General features: G+C 40.1%; 1 protein-coding gene across 2 annotated transcripts in view; it reads left to right on the forward strand.

The window, feature by feature from the left end:
- The first annotated feature begins 3,037 nt into the window (after positions 1-3,037).
- Positions 3,038-19,141, forward strand: part of PDE11A (phosphodiesterase 11A) — a 406,550-nt gene continuing 390,446 nt past the window's right edge. Inside the window, exon 1 of one of the 2 annotated variants that reach the window (XM_077883001.1) lies at positions 3,038-4,232. The gene's annotated coding sequence lies outside the window, so the exon portion shown is untranslated. The remainder of the gene's footprint in view (positions 4,233-19,141) is intronic. The other variant, XM_077883003.1, reaches the window with a different exon arrangement.

Genomic DNA, 19,141 nt, shown 5'->3' on the forward strand with positions numbered 1-19,141 from the left:
CTGCAAGGAGCCAGATGTGGGACTTGATCCCAAGGACACCCCCACCCCCCAAGCTGAAAGCAGACACTCAATCGCTGAGTCCCCCAGGCATCCCAAGATCTGGATTTTTGTAGTGGAGTTGGAATGAATTGAAAATAATGAAATAGAAAGTGGTGCAGGAGTAGAGCAATTTGAATGTTCAAGTCCAGGCTGCTGAGATCTGGGTTGCTTTGAACTCAAACAGATAAATACTATTTATTGGGAGCCAACTGCATGCTACCCTCTGTGCGAGGGGCTAGACACACAATGAAGAAAAGGAAAAAACATGATCCCTGTTCTCGGAGAGCTTTCTTTCTATTGTGGAAAACTTACACGTAAATATATAAGGCAAGATAATGTCGGATTGTGTTAAATTTTTTTTGTCACTGAATTGTGTGAGTTTGGACAAGTCACTTCATATTTCCAACTTTAGTTTCCTCAATTACAAGTAGAAATAATATTACTCACCAAATGGGGTAGTTGGTAAGCTTAATTCATTCATTTAAGCACCACATGTTTTTGACTGTCTACTATGTGTTGGGCACTGTGCTGTACTCAAGTGATAGAGTATTAAACAAAATGGTCACTTTCTTTTATGAAGTTAATGGATTGGGCTTGTATAGGTAGGATTTTATGAGATAATATATAGAGAGAGCTCATAGCTTAGGGATCAAATGAGTAATATGTGTACGATTGCACAATGGAGATGAATTTTCTTGTTCCCTTTGACTAGGGAATCCACTCCCTCACTTTTTGATATTGTATACTTATATGATAGCAACTAAAAGTCAGGGATTGTGGGTTCTCACTCTGGCTTTTGCACAAGATTGTTAAAATTTCTCTTTGTATTACATTCTGTATCTGTAAAATAAGGACTCTGTTTACCCTGGAGCTTAGCAAGTCAGGAAGTATCTTGTTTTAACTTTCCATTTCTCTTCATCTTAATCAGACCAATCAAAGTGAATGAAAACAATGTGGCAGTGTTAATAATTTTATTGATGTGAGAATCTGCAGATTCTAGCAACACTATTTGCACACCAGTGCCATCTGGTGGAAAAATGTATATTTTTCTTGAAACGTACTGACTGAGCAATTTCTATTTTGTAAAACAAAATTACTGATAGGTATCCTGAAAATTTGAGGCTGATATTTAGAGCAGTTAATTTTTTTCTTAAGGAAAAGATAGAAGATTGCATAAAACAAAACCAGGAACAGAAATATTGGGAAATGCTAGGAAAGTAATATTTCTTTATCACTCCATCATGTGAAATACCACATATGCAAGGAAAATAAGAAATTTACTTTCTTTATGACTTATCTATTTTAAACAGATTCCTTGAGATATGATTCATATGTTATACAATTCACCCATTTAAAATGTTCAGTTAAATGGTTTTTAGTACCTTCACAGCATTGTGCAACCATTACCACAATTTTTTATCACTCAATAATGACAGTTTTGCCATGTTTCAAATCATATAAAATCACATTTGAACATGAATCACATGTAGCCAAGACAGCTGAAAATTCTGATATCTGAAACAATGATTATTAATTGGTGTTATATTAGATAAAAGATGTGCTGTGCATTGCAAATTAAATTTTTTCTAGGCTTTACAACATGTAGCCTATAAGGCACAATTATTAGAATGACAAACACTTATTTCACACAAAATCCAGTTTTCCCTTGACGTTTTTCTTCCAAAATTCTTATGAATTTCTTTAAAAAAAGACAAGATGATATTGTAACTTATTTTTGAAATGCAAGGAGAAAATAGTAAATTCTTGTCATTGTCTTCCAAAATTTCTCAAACTATGATATAATTACAATGATATTTACTGGTTATCAATATTAATACATTATATTTAAGAAAAATGTTTGCATTAAGTAAAAATGTTATTTTAACTTAAAAAATTTTTTAAACATTTTATTTATTTATTTGACAGAGAGAGAGGGAGTACAAGCAAGGGGAGGGGCAAAGGGAGAGGGAAAAGCAGGCTCCCTATAAAGCAGGGAGCCTGATCTGGGGTTGGAGCCCAATTGGGGTCTCTATTCTGAGCTCCATCCCAGGACCCTGAGAATATGACCTGAGCCAAAGGCAGACATTTAACCAACCAAGCCACCCCGGCACCCCTTGCCTTATTTGAAAAAAAATTTTTTTAAAGAATGGGTTTTTTAAAAAAATTAATTAATTAATTTAAGATTTTATTTATTTATTCATGACAGAGAGAGAGAGAGAGGCAGAGACACAGGAGGAGGGAGAAGCTGGCTCCATGCCGGGAGCCTGACGTGGGACTCGACCCCGGGTCTCCAGGGTCATGCCCTGGGCTGAAGGTAGGTGCTAAATCACTGAGCCACCCAGAGATCCCCCGTTTGAAATTTTTAAATAGGTTTTACTACTGATATTTATTAGTGACCAATTAGTAATTTTCAGATTGTTCTGTATGAATGAGGTCCAGCATCTCCATTTTTCCCAGTTGTAAGGCTACTAGTTACTGATTACGTATTCATGCACCTATGCTGGAATGTGGTAGGTACTTGCATAATGGTAGTTTCCTTCTTGTTCTTCTTGAGTTTTGCACATCTTTGAGTTTGAGAATATTATTTAACACCTAGCCCCCAACGCCCTCTAGAACTGGTCCTTTTCATTCAACTTAAAAAAATTATTTATTTATTGGAGAGAGAGACACAGAGAGAGACACACACACCCACATAGAGAGAGAGAGAGACAGAGAACAAGCAGGGGGAGCAGTAGAGGGAGACAGAGAAGCAGACTCCCCACTGGGCAGGAAGCTGGATTTGGGGCTGAATCCCAAGACTCTGGGATCATGACCTGAGCTGACTCTTAACCCACTGAGCCACCCAGGGACCTCCCTTTTCCTCCAAGTTGATGACATATATATTTTAAATACCTTGATTGAAGAACAGATTCATAGGGGCCGCACAGAATAGTTTCATTCAACCATCTGGTACTTTTGGCTGTTTAAATTAAAAAGAAATTTAATTAATTAAAATGAACTATAATTAAAATAATAAAAAAAATTCCGTCGCTCAGTTGCATTGGCCGCACTTTGAGAACTCAAAGCCACGTGTGGCTAGTAGACTGTGCCCGTGCAGAACATGTCAATCACGGCAGAAAAGTCTACTGGACAGAGCTCTGGAGAACATGAATATGGTAAACCTCCCACTGACCTAAAACACAATATTTTCCCGATTTTAAGTTATTTGTTGAACTATTTAAAAATTATTTTAATATTCTTATTTCTGTCTCCTTACAACTCACACCTCACTGAAGTCGGCATGTAACCACGGGTAAGCTACTTTTCCCTTCTCACGTTTTCCTAAATACAATTTTAACTTTGACCTTGTCTTAGTTAATTTTAACGTAGACCTTTGCCTACCTTCAATACGCTCTCATCTTCTTGTAGCCTTTTCAGTCTTTCCCTCCATAATTCCCTTCCTTTGTCCTTCAGTTCTAATTCTCTTTGCTTTTTGTCATACTTCATGCGGCCTTTTTTTTCTTTCTTTTTTCTTTTTTTTTTTGGCAATAAGCAAGCAGCTTGCAACCTTGCTATGTTTCTGCTATTGTATTCCTTAAAAATGTAGTTCATTTTAATGCTTTAACGTATTTAAATCTCGTCCCAGCTGGATTGTAACTCGGAAAATTGGAGATCCGGTTCGGTTTTCGTCCCAGTTTCTTGGCGCGGCGCCTTGCTCATCTTAAGTATTTGTTTTATTCTTTTGTTGACACGACATGATTGCCGCAATCAAATGCTAATGCGCCATTCATAAAACGCTGAGTTGCTGCCTCAAGCAAGAACTGGGACAGGCGGTCAATATACAGAGATTAACTCAGCTCTTCCGTTGCGCACAAGTTAAACAAAAGACGGGCTGGCGGCCTCTGCTTCGTTCAAAGGACGCTCACGTCAGCGTCGGCCCACGACTGCGCAGTAAGTACCAGTCTGTAAGCTCCTGCGAGAGTTGCGGCCTCGCGGGATCTGGGAGCCAATCAGCGGTGGGGATGGAACCTGGCCGGCCATTGGCCGACGTCCACCGGAAGCATGTGCCACGCTGGGCCTGGAGTACAGGTGTTTGAGGCGCAGGTGTGAGGCAGCCCACCTCAGGCTTGCAGCCCGGGTTCTGGCCCCGCAGAGGGTCGGGTGGCTGCTAAAGGTTCTCCCGGGAGGCGGTGGGAGGAGCTGCTGACCTGCCGGTAGGTGTGGGACTGGCTGGGAAGGAGTGGGCCCTGCAGCCACGTGATCTAAGCCTTGGTTATGCGCCTGCGCAGTTTGGGCTAAGGAGGATGGATGCACCTGACCTGAACCTCACTCAGTAAGAGGTTCCCCTTAGCCCCAGCCTGGTGGCGGGCATCAGTGGTCCCTAAGTGCCGTGTAAGACTGTTTCTAGTGAGGGAGCCTGTCTGCCGTGCTTACGAGGATTCAGGGGAGAGCCTCGCACTCACGACTGGCAGAAGTCGGCCTCCACGTCGGAGTGGTGGCATGGAGGACTCCAAGACTGGCAGTTTGGAAAGCTGGATTCTTACTCCAGTTTGGGAATGGGTTGCAGCCGATTGGAACAGGGAAAGGCCGTGGGCATTTGTGGGGATGCGTAGACATTTACCCAGTGTCACGTCGTTCTGATGCATTCCACTTCCGTACTTTTTATGCTACAACAGCAGAACCCCACCTTATCGTTTAGCCTGTGCGGTATTCATCCTCAAATTATTCTAATGAGTTCTTCTTCCCACTTTTATTATTTCAGTGACGTGGGCTTTGTAAATGTTGAATGTTTTATTGGTGCTTTTATTAATGGTTTATTAATGTTTTCATGGCGAAAATTGGAAACCACAGTGGTGGGTACTAATATTTAGAAGTATTATGCTTACTCCCCTTTAAGCATCTGCAGTGTGTCATACATTCTGTTCAACCCAGGGCTACTTAGATCATTGTTAAAAGGGAATAGTTAAAAATAAAGGAGGTTTAAAATTGCTCCTCCTCTTATCTTTCACCATCTCTCTCCACTTCTCACCAATTTGTGACTTTAAGCTACTTAACTTCTGTGTGCCTCATTTTCCTCATCTGTAAAAATAGAGTTCTTAACAGTATCTGTCTCATATGGCTGCTGTGAGGAATAAGTACATTAATAATATATAAAGCATTTAGCTATGCCTGGTCCACTTATCCTATTTATCGTTCTTAGAAGAGTGATCATTCTCATACCAGGTGTCTTGTCTTTGCCTATTTCAGGAAGATATATCATTTTTTTTAATAAATTTTTTTTTATTGAGATAAAACTAGCATGTAACATTATATAGATTTTAGGTGTACAAAATTATATTTCTCCTTAATAAGCAAATATTACAAGAGTGCCAAATTATTATAGGACAAAATAGATTTCCTTAATATCTTTCCTAGTCTTCCTGCCCTCCTCTCTTGCTACCATTGCTGAATCTATTGCTTTTTTTTTAAGATTTTATTTATTTATTTATGAGAAATTTATTTATTTATGAGATCTCAGAGAGAGAGAGGGAGAGAGGCAGAGACACAGGCAGAGGGAGAAGCAGGCTCCATGCAGGGAGCCTGATGTGGGACTGGATCCTGGGACCCCGGGATCACACCCTGGGCCGAAAGCAGGTACTAAACTGCTGAGCCAGGGATCCCTGGGTGGTGCAGTGGTTTAGCGCATGCCTTTGGCCCAGGGCGCGATCCTGGAGACCCAGGATCGAATCCCACGTCGGGCTCCCGGTGCATGGAGCCTGCTTCTCCCTCTGCCTATGTCTCTGCCTCTCTCTCTCTCTGTGTGACTATCATAAATAAATAAAAATTAAAAATAAATAAATAAATAAACTGCTGAGCCACCCAGGGATCCCCAATTACTGCTTTTTTTTTTTTAAGATTTTATTTATTTATTAGAGACAGAGAGAGAGAGAGAGAGAGAGAGAGAGGCAGAGACACAGGCAGAGGGAGAAGCAGGCTCCATGCAGGGAGCCTGATGTGGGACTCGATCCCGGGACTCCAAGATCATGCCGTGGGCCGAAGGCAGGTGCCAAACCTCTGAGCCACCCAGGGATTCCCAATATTGGTAGTTTGAACAGTGACAATGGACACTTCCTTATAAGTAACTTGCATGTGAAATCTATATGATGGAAGGTTTTTTTTTTCTTTAAAAGAAAAGGTCTAGTTTCCTGAATTATCAGCAACATTCAATAGGTATAGGAATCAATCTTATTTTTTTGCTTTATATAAAAATTGGAAATGATTACTTAGCTAGTACTTAGATGACTTTTTGTATTATATGATATGACTTTATGATTATTGTGAATGCGTTTTGCTAAAAGGCCATAAATTTGTATCAGTGACTTAAGTTTCCTTTATGGCTTCTGTTCAAAGGTTCAGTGACTTCTCTACCTATACAGAGAATTGATAGAACTTGTATAACTAGAAATTTAATGCAGTGTTTGAAGTTTGCAATTTAAAAGTAAGCTTCTCCAGGATAAAGCGAGTTTTCTTATTCTGCTTTTTATCAGACTTAAAACATTGATTAATAGCTTAGTTGTTAGTCTGCCCAAAGAAAATTTATGCCTTCCCTTTAGTAAATTATTGACACTGTTTTGGGTTTCCACATAGATTTATAGAAACTGGGGGATACCAATCTTGCAGGTTAGTGTATAGGAAGTACTAGCCTCTTTCCAATTAATAGCTGGCTTTAGTTATACCATACTGTGTTTTTTAGTATTGTCAGAATAACACAAACAGGCAACATGGCAGAGAAGTAGGGGTCCTCAACTCACCTGGCCCCATGAACTTACCTAGATAGCTTTCAAACCATCCTGAACACCAATGAATTCGACCTGAGACTTAAAGAGAGAACTGCTGGAATGCTATAGAGAGAAGGGTTTTCGCTTCTAACAAGCCCACTCATACAGCCACTCTGCACTGAGCAAAATGACTAGAAAGAAGAACTCACCACAAAAGAAAGAATGAGAAACAGTACTCTCTGCCACAGAGTTACAGAATTTGGATTACAATTTGATGTCAGAAAGCCAATTCAGAAGCACAACTATAAAGCTACTGGTGGCTCTGGAAAAAAGCATAAAGGAATCAAGAGACTTGATGACTCTAGAATTTAAATCTAATCAGGCTGAAATAAAAAATCAATTAAATGAGATGCAATCCAAACTGGAGGTCCTAATGACAAGGGTTAGTGAGGTAGAAGAAAGAGTGAGTGACATAGAAGACAAGTTGATGGCAAGGAAGGAAGCTGAGGAAAAAAAGAGAAAAAACAATTAAAAGACCATAAGGAAAGGTTAAGGGAAATGATAGGCTCAGAAGGAAAAATCTACGTATAATTGGGGTTCCAGAGAGTGCTGAGAGGGCCAGAGGGCCAGAAAGCATATTTGAACAAATCATAGCTGAGAACTTCCCTATTTTGGGGAGGGAAACAGGCATTCAGATCCACGAGAAAAGGGGTTCCCCCCACCCAAAAAAAAAATCAATAAAAACCAGTCAACACCTCAACATTTAATAATGAAACTTGCAAATTCCAAAGATAAAGAGAAAATCCTTAAAGGAGCAAGAGACAAGAAATCCCTAACTTACATGGGGAGAAATATTAGATTAATAGCAAACCTCTCCACAGAGACCTGGCAGGCCAAAAAGAGCTGGCAGGATATATTCAGGGTACTAAATGAGAAGAACATGCAGCCAAGAATACTTTATCCAGCAAGGCTCTCATTCAGAATGAAAGAAGGAGAGATAAAGAGCTTCCAAGATAGGCAGAAACTGAAAGGATATGTGACCAGCAAACCAGCTCTGCAAGAAATATTAAGGGAAACCCTGTAAAAGAAAGAGGAAGCCCAAAGAAATAATCCACAAATACAGGGACCGAATAGATATTACAATGACACTAAATTCATATCTTTCAATAGTAACTCTGAACATGAATGGGCTAAGTTATCCTATCAAAAGATGCAGGGTTTCAGACTGGATAAAAAAGCAAGACCTATCTATTTGTCCACAAGAGACTCATTTTAGACTTAAGGACACCTACAGCCTGAAAATGAAAAGTTGGAGAACCATTTACCATTCAAATGGTCCTCAAAAGAAAACTGTTGTAACAATCATCATATCGGATAAGTTAAATTTTATCCCCAAGACTATAGTAAGAGATGAAGAGGGACACTATATCATATTTAAAGGATCTATACAACAAGAGGACCTAACAATCATGAATATTTATGCCCCTAATGTGGGAGCTGCCAAGTATATCAATTAATTAATAACCAAAGTAAAGACATACTTAGATAATAATACACTAATACTGGGAGACTTCAACACAGCACTTTCTGCAAATGACAGATATTCTAAGTACAACATCTCCAAAGAAACCAGAGCTTTAAATGATACACTGGACCAGATGGATTTCACAGATATATACAGAACTTTGCATCCAAACACAACTGAATACACATTCTTCTCAAGTGCCCATGGAACTTTCTACAGAATAGACCACATACTGGGTCACAAATCAGGTCTCAGTTGATACCAAAAGATTGGGATTGCCCCCTGCATATTTTCAGACCATAATTCTTTGAAACTAGAACTCAATTACAAGAAGAAATTTGGAAGAGACTCAAACACGTGGAGGTTAAAGAGCATCATGCTAAAAGATGAATGGATCAACCAGGAAATTAGAGAAGAATTAAAAATATTCATGGAAACTAATGAAAATGAAGATACAAGTGTTCAAAATCTTTGCAATACAGCAAAAACAGTCCTAAGAGGGAAATACATCGCAATGCAATTTTCAAAAAATTGGAAAAAACTCAGATACACAAGGTAACCTCACACCCAAAGGAACTGGAGAAAGAACAGCAAATAAAACCTACACCAAGCAGAAGAAGCTAGTTAATAAAGATTTGAGCAGAACTCAATGAAATAGAGACCAGAAGAACTGTAGAACAGATCAACAAAACCAGAAGTTGGTTCTTTTTTTTTTTTTTTTTTTTTTTTTTTAACAAAACCGGGAGTTGGTTCTTTGAAAGAATTAATACGGTAGATAATCCATTAGCCAGCCTTATTAAAAAGAAAAAAAACTCAAATTGATAAAAATCACGAATGAAAAAGGAGAGATTGGGCACCCCGGGTGGCTCAGCGGTTTAGCACCTGATCCTGGAGACCCAGAATCGAGTCCCATGTCAGGCTCCCTGAATGGAACCTGCTTCTCCTTCTCCCTGTGTCTCTGCCTCTCTCTGTCTCTCATGAATAAATAAAATCTTAAAAAAAAAAAAGAAAAAGGAGAGATCACAACCAATACCAAGGAAATACAAGTGATTTTAAAAACATATTATGAGCAGCTATATGCCAATAAATTTGGCAATCTAGAAGAGATGGACACATTTCTGGAAAACCACAAACTACCAAAACTGGAACAGGATGAAATAGAGAACCTGAACAGGCCAATAACTAGTGAGGAAACTGAAGCAGTCATCAAAAACCTCCCAAGAAAAAAAAACCAAACAAAAGAAAAAAACCTCCTAAGACAAAAAAGTCAAGGGCCAGATGGCTTCCCAGGGGAAGTCTATCAAATGTTTAAAGAAGAAACAATACCTATTCTACTAAAGCTGTTCTGAAAGAAAGAAAGGGATGGAATACTTCCAAACTCGTTTTATGAGGCTAGCATCACCTTAATTCCAAAACCAGACAAAGACCCCACCAAAAAGGAGAATTATAGACAAATATCCCTGATAAACACAGATGCAAAAATTCTCAACAAGATACTCGCCAATAGGATCCAACAGTACCTTAAGAAGATTATTCACCATGACCAAGTGGGATTTATCCCCGGCATGCAAGGCTGGTTCAACACTCGTAAAGCAACCAACGTGATAGGTCACATCAACGAGAGAAAAAAACCTACAGAATGGGAGGAGATATTTACAAATGACATATCAGATAAAGGGCTAGTATCCAAGATCTATAAAGAGCTTATTATACTCAACAGCAAAGAAACAAACAATCCAATCATAAAATGAGCAAAAGACATGAACAGAAATTTCACAGAGGAAGACAGACATGACCAACAAGCACATGAGAAAATGCTCCGCATCACTTGCCATCAGGGAAATATAATCAAAACCACAATGAAATACACCTTACACCAGTGAGAATGGGGAAAATTAACAAGACAGGAAACAATAAATGTTGGAGAGGATGTGGAGAAAGAGGAACCCTCTTGCACTGTTGGTGGGAATGTGAACTGGTGCAGCCACTCTGGAAAACTGTGTGGAGGTTCCTCAAAGAGTTAAAAATAGAGTTACCCTATGACCCAGTAATTGCACTACGGGGTATTTACCCCAAAGATACAGATGCAGTGAAAAACCGAGACACCTGCACCCCAATGTTTATAGTAGCAATGTTCACAATAGCCAAACTGTGGAAGGGGCCTCCATTCTTCGAAAGATAAATGGATAAATATGTGGTCTATGTACACAATGGACTATTACTCAGCCATTAGAAACGACGAATACCCACTATTTGCTTCAACGTGGTTGGAACTGGAGGGTATTATGCTGAGTGAAGTAAGTCAATTGGAGAAGGACAAACATTATATGGTTTCATTCATTCAGGGAATATAATAAATAGTGAAAGGGATTAAAGGGGAAAGGAGAGAAAATAAGTGGGAAATATCAGTGAGAGAGACAGAACATGAGAGATACCTAACTGGGAAAAGAACAAGGGGTGGTGGAACAAGGGGCAGGGAGATGGGGTGACTGGGTGATGGGCACTGAGGAGGGTACTTGATGGGATGAGCACTGGGTGTTATACTATATGTTGGCAAATCGAACTCCAATAAAAAAAATACACACACACACACACACACACACACACACACCAACCCAGAATCTTCACCATTAGGAGAAGTGGAAAAAAAAAAAGAATAACACAAATATTTTCTACTTCTCAGTAGAGTTATAGAGGTAAAACTATTCTTCCAACTGTACTGTCAGAGATTGAGGTATTTTCATGATTTCTATAATAATAATACGATCTCATATTGAAATCCATCCCCACACCCACCTCCCCTGCTCCGGTTTTTCAAATGAAAAGAGCAGGTAAACAAAACCCAGTTACTACATTCATTAACACTTTGAACTACATTTTTTTCAATAAGTTGAAATTATTTTCATGTTTATATAATTTTAGATGGAGGAGGCATTTATTTAGTTATGCAACAAAATTTTTGGTAGTTTTAACCAAAATATCTTTGTACAAATTTTATTGTGTATATCTATCACCATAGAATAAAATATTCCCTACTTAGAACAGTATTTTCCCCTACATTAGTGTTAAACACACACACTAGCTGACTGAACTTAATGATGTTATTTGATTGCTTTGAGATAATGCTTAATCTAATCTGATAGATGTGTTTATAGCTGAGAATATAAAATAAATGAGAAATTATGTGTTACATATAGCATGCTGTGGCCTCATTCTTTTGCTTGATATTTAATTTTAAAGTTCTATTATTGTAGGCCTATGAGTACTTATAAAAATAACACATTTAAGTGCCTTTCTATTTTGTTCTATCCTTATTTTTAAACCAAGTTAGACTTACAGTTTTGCATCATTTTTTGCACATGCACTTTTTGGAAGTGGAAAGAAAAACTGGAATATAATTGACCTAGATAAATTACTATAGTTGTTTGAAGGCTGAAGCAAAACCAGGCTTATACCATAAGTTTCTGAAGTAGCTATAGCTCAAAATCTAAAATAAAATTGATAGGGATGCCTGGGTGGCTCAGTGGTTGAACATCTGCCTTTGGCTCAGGGCGTGATCTGGGTCCAGGGATCAGGTCCTGCTTCAGGTTCCCTGTGAGGAGCCTGCTTCTTCCTCTGCCTGTGCCTCTGCCTCTCTTTATGTGTCTCATGAATAAATAAATAAAATCTTAAAAAATAAACTTGATAGATGAGATGATTAAGTCTTTATAAAGTTGGATGCTATAATATTTTTGTGTTTTTGAGCACTCAGACTTTAAAGGATGCATCCTTTAAATTATCTTTTTGTTTAATATCAAAATTAGTATTGGAGCATCTGGGTGGCTTAGTCAGTTAAGCATCTGCCTTCAGCTCAGGTCATGATGTTAGAGTCCTGGGATTGAGCCCCTGCTCAGGAGGGAGTCTGCTTCATTTTCTCCCTCTGTGTGCTCTCTCTCAAATAAATAAAATACTTTAAAAACATATCATTGAGGGAGGAGCAAGATGGCGGAAGAGTAGGGTCTCCAAATCACCTGTCTCCACCAAATTACCTAGAAAACCTTCAAATTATCCTGAAAATCTATTAATTCGGCCTGAGATTTAAAGAGAGACCAGCTGGAATGCAACAGTGAGAAGAGTTCGCGCATCTATCCAGGTAGGAACACCGGGGAAAAAGAAATAAAGAAACAAAGGCCTCCAAGGGGGAGGGGCCCCGCGAGGAGCCGGGCTGAGGCCGGGGCGAGTGTCCCCAGGACAGGAGAGCCCCGTCCCGGAGGAGCAGGAGCTGCACCGACCTTCCCGGGGGAAAGGGGCCCGCAGGGAGGTGGAGCAGGACCCAGGAGGGCGGGGATGCCCTCGGGTTCCCTGAGACAGTAACAGAGCAACTGCGCGCCCAGGAGAGTGCGCCGAGCTCCCTAAGGGCTGCAGCGTGCACGGCGGGACCGGCGGGACCCGGAGCAGCTCGGAGGGGCTCGGGCGGCGGCTCCGCGGAGGGGGCTGCGCGGCCCCGGGAGCAGCTCGGAGGGGCTCGGGCAGAGGAAGAGGCTCCGTGCAGAGGGGGCTGCGCGGTTCCAGGAGCAGCTCGGAAGGGCTCGGGCGGCGGCTCCGCGGAGGGGGTTGCGCGGCCCGGGAGCGCGAATCCAACAGCGCAGACCCCGGAGCACAGGGCGCCGGGACACAGCCCAGGATCCGGCCTCCCCCGGGACAGGCAGAGGCCGGGAGGGCCCAGGACAGCAAGGACGCTCCTGCCCCAGCTGAGCAGATCAGCGGCCCCGCCCCGGAGCCTCCAGGCCCTGCAGACGGAGAGCTCTGGAGTTCCTGCCGGAGCTGAATCCAGGTTTCCAGAGCTGGCCCCGCCACTGGGGCTGTTCCTCCTGCGGCCTCACGGGGTAAACAACCCCCACTGAGCCCTGCACCAGGCAGGGGCACAGCAGCTCCCCCAACTGCTAACACCTGAAAACCAGCACAACAGGCCCCTCCCCCAGAACACCAGCAAGACTGACAACTTCCAGGAGAAGCCAAGGGACTTAAAGTACACAGAATCAGAAGATACTCCCCGGTGGTTCTTTTTTTGTTTTGTTTTGCTTGTTGATTTGTTTCCTTCCCCCACCCCCCTTTTTTTCTCCTTTCTTTTTCTTTCTCTTTTTCTTCTTTTTTTTTTTCGTTTTTTTTTCTTCCCTTTTTTTTCTCTTTCTCTTTTCTTTCCTTCTTTCTCTCCTCTCTTTTTCTCTTTTTCCCAATACAACTTGCTTTTGGCCACTCTGCACTGAGCAAAATGACTAGAAGGAAAACCTCACCTCAAAAGAAAGAATCAGAAACAGTCCTCTCTCCCACAGAGTTACAAAATCTGGATTACAATTCAATGTCAGAAAGCCAATTCAGAAGCACTATTATACAGCTACTGGTGGCTCTAGAAAAAAGTATAAAGGACTCAAGAGACTTCATGACTGCAGAATTTAGAGCTAATCAGGCAGAAATTAAAAATCAATTCAATGAGATGCAATCCAAACTAGAAGTCCTAACGACGAGGGTTAACGAGGTGGAAGAACGAGTGAGTGACATAGAAGACAAGTTGATAGCAAAGAGGGAAACTGAGGAAAAAAGAGACAAACAATTAAAAGACCATGAAGATAGATTAAGGGAAATAAACGACAGCCTGAGAAAGAAAAACCTACGTTTAATTGGGGTTCCCGAGGGCGCCGAAAGGGCCAGAGGGCCAGAATATGTATTTGAACAAATTCTAGCTGAAAACTTTCCTAATCTGGGAAGAGAAACAGGCATTCAGATCCAGGAAATAGAGAGATCCCCCCCTAAAATCAATAAAAACCGTTCAACACCTTGACCTTTAATAGTGAAGCTTGCAAATTCCAAAGATAAAGAGAAGATCCTTAAAGCAGCAAGAGACAAGAAATCCCTGACTTTTATGGGGAGGAGTATTAGGGTAACAGCAGACCTCTCCACAGAGACCTGGCAGGCCAGAAAGGGCTGGCAGGATATATTCAGGGTCCTAAATGAGAAGAACATGCAACCAAGAATACTTTATCCAGCAAGGCTCTCATTCAAAATGGAAGGAGAGATAAAGAGCTTCCAAGACAGGCAGCAACTAAAAGAATATGTGACCTCCAAACCAGCTCTGCAAGAAATTTTAAGGGGGACTCTTAAAATTCCCCTTTAAGAAGAAGTTCAGTGGAACAGTACACAAAAACAAGGACTGAATAGATATCATGATGACACTAAACTCATATCTCTCAATAGTAACTCTGAATGTGAACGGGCTTAATGACCCCATCAAAAGGCGCAGGGTTTCAGACTGGATAAAAAAGCAGGACCCATCTATTTGCTGTCTACAAGAGACTCATTTTAGACAGAAGGACACCTACAGCCTGAAAATAAAAGGTTGGAGAACCATTTATCATTCGAATGGTCCTCAAAAGAAAGCAGGGGTAGCCATCCTTATATCAGATAAACTAAAATTTACCCCAAAGACTGTAGTGAGAGATGAAGAGGGACACTATATCATACTTAAAGGATCTATTCAACAAGAGGACTTAACAATCCTCAATATATATGCCCCGAATGTGGGAGCTGCCAAATATATAAATCAATTATTAACCAAAGTGAAGAAATACTTAGATAATAATACACTTACACTTGGTGACTTCAATCTAGCTCTTTCTATACTTGATAGGTCTTCTAAGCACAACATCTCCAAAGAAACGAGAGCTTTAAATGATACACTGGACCAGATGGATTTCACAGATATCTACAGAACTTTACATCCAAACTCACTGAATACACATTCTTCTCAAGCGCACATGGAACTTTCTCCAGAATAGACCACATATTGGGTCACAAATCGGGTCTGAACCGATACCAAAAGATTGGGATTGTCCCCTGCATATTCTCAGACCATAATGCCTTGAAATTAGAACTAAATCACAAGAAGTTTGGAAGGACCTCAAACACGTGGAGGTTAAGGACCATCCTGCTAAAAGATAAAAGGGTCAACCAGGAAATTAAGGAAGAATTAAAAAGATTCATGGAAACTAATGAGAATGAAGATACAACCGTTCAAAATCTTTGGGATGCAGCAAAAGCAGTCCTAAGGGGGAAATACATCGCAATACAAGCATCCATTCAAAAACTGGGAAGAACTCAAATACAAAAGCTAACCTTACACATAAAGGAGCTAGAGAAAAAAGAGCAAATAGATCCTACACCCAAGAGAAGAAGGGAGTTAATAAAGATTCGAGCAGAACTCAACGAAATCGAGACCAGAAGAACTGTGGAACAGATCAACAGAACCAGGAGTTGGTTCTTTGAAAGAATTAATAAGATAGATAAACCATTAGCCAGCCTTATTAAAAAGAAGAGAGAGAAGACTCAAATTAATAAAATCATGAATGAGAAAGGAGAGATCACTACAGACACCAAGGAAATACAAACGATTTTAAAAACATATTATGAACAGCTATATGCCAATAAATTAGGCAATCTAGAAGAAATGGACGCATTCCTGGAAAGCCACAAACTACCAAAACTGGAACAGGAAGAAATAGAAAACCTGAACAGGCCAATAACCAGGGAGGAAATTGAAGCAGTCATCAAAAACCTCCCAAGACACAAGAGTCCAGGGCCAGATGGCTTCCCAGGGAAATTTTATCAAACGTTTAAAGAAGAAACCATACCTATTCTCCTAAAGCTGTTTGGAAAGATAGAAAGAGATGGAGTACTTCCAAATTTGTTCTATGAGGCCAGCATCACCTTAATTCCAAAACCAGACAAAGACCCCACCAAAAAGGAGAATTTCAGACCAATATCCCTGATGAACATGGATGCAAAAATTCTCAACAAGATACTGGCCAATAGGATCCAACAGTACATTAAGAAAATTATTCACCATGACCAAGTAGGATTTATCCCTGGGACACAAGGCTGGTTCAACACCCGTAAAACAATCAATGTGATTCATCATATCAGCAAGAGAAAAACCAAGAACCATATGATCCTCTCATTGGATGCAGAGAAAGCATTTGACAAAATACAGCATCCATTCCTGATCAAAACTCTTCAGAGTGTAGGGATAGAGGGAACATTCCTCGACATCTTAAAAGCCATCTATGAAAAGCCCACAGCAAATATCATTCTCAATGGGGAAGCATTGGGAGCCTTTCCCCTAAGATCAGGAACAAGACAGGGATGTCCACTCTCACCACTGCTGTTCAACATAGTACTGGAAGTCCTAGCCTCAGCAATCAGACAACAAAAAGACATTAAAGGCATTCAAATTGGCAAAGAAGAAGTCAAACTCTCCCTCTTCGCCGATGACATGATACTCTACATAGAAAACCCAAAAGTCTCCACCCCAAGATTGCTAGAACTCATACAGCAATTCGGTAGCGTGGCAGGATACAAAATCAATGCCCAGAAGTCAGTGGCATTTCTATACACTAACAATGAGACTGAAGAAAGAGAAATTAAGGAGTCAATCCCATTTACAATTGCACCCAAAAGCATAAGATACCTAGGAATAAACCTAACCAAAGATGTAAAGGATCTATACCCTCAAAACTATAGAACACTTCTGAAAGAAATTGAGGAAGACACAAAGAGATGGAAAAATATTCCATGCTCATGGATTGGCAGAATTAATATTGTGAAAATGTCAATGTTACCCAGGGCAATATACACGTTTAATGCAATCCCTATCAAAATACCATGGACTTTCTTCAGAGAGTTAGAACAAATTATTTTAAGATTTGTGTGGAATCAGAAAAGACCCCGAATAGCCAGGGGAATTTTAAAAAAGAAAACCATATCTGGGGGCATCACAATGCCAGATTTCAGGTTGTACTACAAAGCTGTGGTCATCAAGACAGTGTGGTACTGGCACAAAAACAGACACATAGATCAGTGGAACAGAATAGAGAATCCAGAAGGGGACCCTGAACTTTATGGGCAACTAATATTCGATAAAGGAGGAAAGACTATCCATTGGAAGAAAGACAGTCTCTTCAATAAATGGTGCTGGGAAAATTGGACATCCACATGCAGAAGAATGAAACTAGACCACTCTCTTTCACCATACACAAAGATAAACTCAAAATGGATGAAAGATCTAAATGTGAGACAAGATTCCATCAAAATCCTAGAGAAGAACACAGGCAACACCCTTTTTGAACTCGGCCATAGTAACTTCTTGCAAGATACATCCACGAAGGCAAAAGAAACAAAAGCAAAAATGAACTATTGGGACTTCATCAAGATAAGAAGCTTTTGCACAGCAAAGGATACAGTCAACAAAACTCAAAGACAACCTACAGAATGGGAGAAGATATTTGCAAATGACATATCAGATAAAGGGCTAGTTTCCAAGATCTATAAAGAACTTATTAAACTCAACACCAAAGAAACATACAATCCAATCATGAAATGGGCAAAAGACATGAACAGAAATCTCACAGAGGAAGACATAGACATGGCCAACATGCATATGAGAAAATGCTCTGCATCACTTGCCATCAGGGAAATACAAATCAAAACCACAATGAGATCCCACCTCACACCAGTGAGAATGGGGAAAATTAACAAGGCAGGAAACAACAAATGTTGGAGAGGATGTGGAGAAAAGGGAACCCTCATACACTGTTGGTGGGAATGTGAACTGGTGCAGCCACTCTGGAAAACTGTGTGGAGGTTCCTCAAACAGTTAAAAATATACCTGCCCTACGACCCAGCAATTGCACTGTTGGGGATTTACCCCAAAGATACAAATGCAATGAAACACCGGGACACCTGCACCCCGATGTTTATAGCAGCAATGGCCACAATAGCCAAACTGTGGAAGGAGCCTCGGTGTCCAACAAAAGATGAATGGATAAAGAAGATGTGGTTTATGTATACAATGGAATATTACTCAGCTATTAGAAATGACAAATACCCACCATTTGCTTCCACGTGGATGGAACTGGAGGGTATTATGCTGAGTGAAGTAAGTCAGTCGGAGAAGGACAAACATTATATGTTCTCATTCATTTGGGGAATATAAATAGTAGTGAAAGGGAATATAAGGGAAGGGAGAAGAAATGTGTGGGAAATATCAGAAAGGGAGACATAACGTAAAGACTGCTAACTCTGGGAAACGAACTAGGGGTGGTAGAAGGGGAGGAGGGCGGGGGGTGGGAGTGAATGGGTGACGGGCACTGGGGGTTATTCTGTATGTTAGTAAATTGAACACCAATAAAAAATAAATTAAAAAAATAAAATAAAAATAAAAACATATCATTAGTAGTCATTTCAAAGTGATGGATTTTTTCCAGCTTTGCAAATCTGATATATATATATATATATATATATATATATATATATATTATATATATATATATTTTTTGGTCTGTGGTTTAATGTTTCGTTGCAGAACAAAATGGGAGATGTTGAAGCAGTCAAGAAGATCTTTACTGAAAACTGTGTTCAGTGCCACACAGTAGAAAAAGGTGGAAAACATAAGACAGGTCCAAGTCTCTGGGACCTTTTTTGGAAGAAAACAGGACAAGCACCAGGATATTCTTTTTCTGATGCTAACAAAAACAAAGGTAAAACCTAGGCAGTTGTGGGAAAGAACTAGAAACTTTGTAGCAAAGAGCAAAAGCACATGATTTGATATTTTAATAACTTTCTAGTTTACATTAAAAATGAAATTCTCATGTTTGTATACTGAGATATTGATTTATATAATAAAATCTATGTGTAAATAACTGGTCTCTTTTTGATCAGAGGAATTAGCAATTCTCTGTGGCATAGGTTTTTACCTATATAAGGTATGTCATTTTGTGCAATACACTTATGTTGAAAAAGCATGAGCTAA

This window comes from Canis aureus, chromosome 34 (assembly GCF_053574225.1).
Source record: "Canis aureus isolate CA01 chromosome 34, VMU_Caureus_v.1.0, whole genome shotgun sequence".
Lineage (NCBI taxonomy): Eukaryota > Metazoa > Chordata > Mammalia > Carnivora > Canidae > Canis > Canis aureus.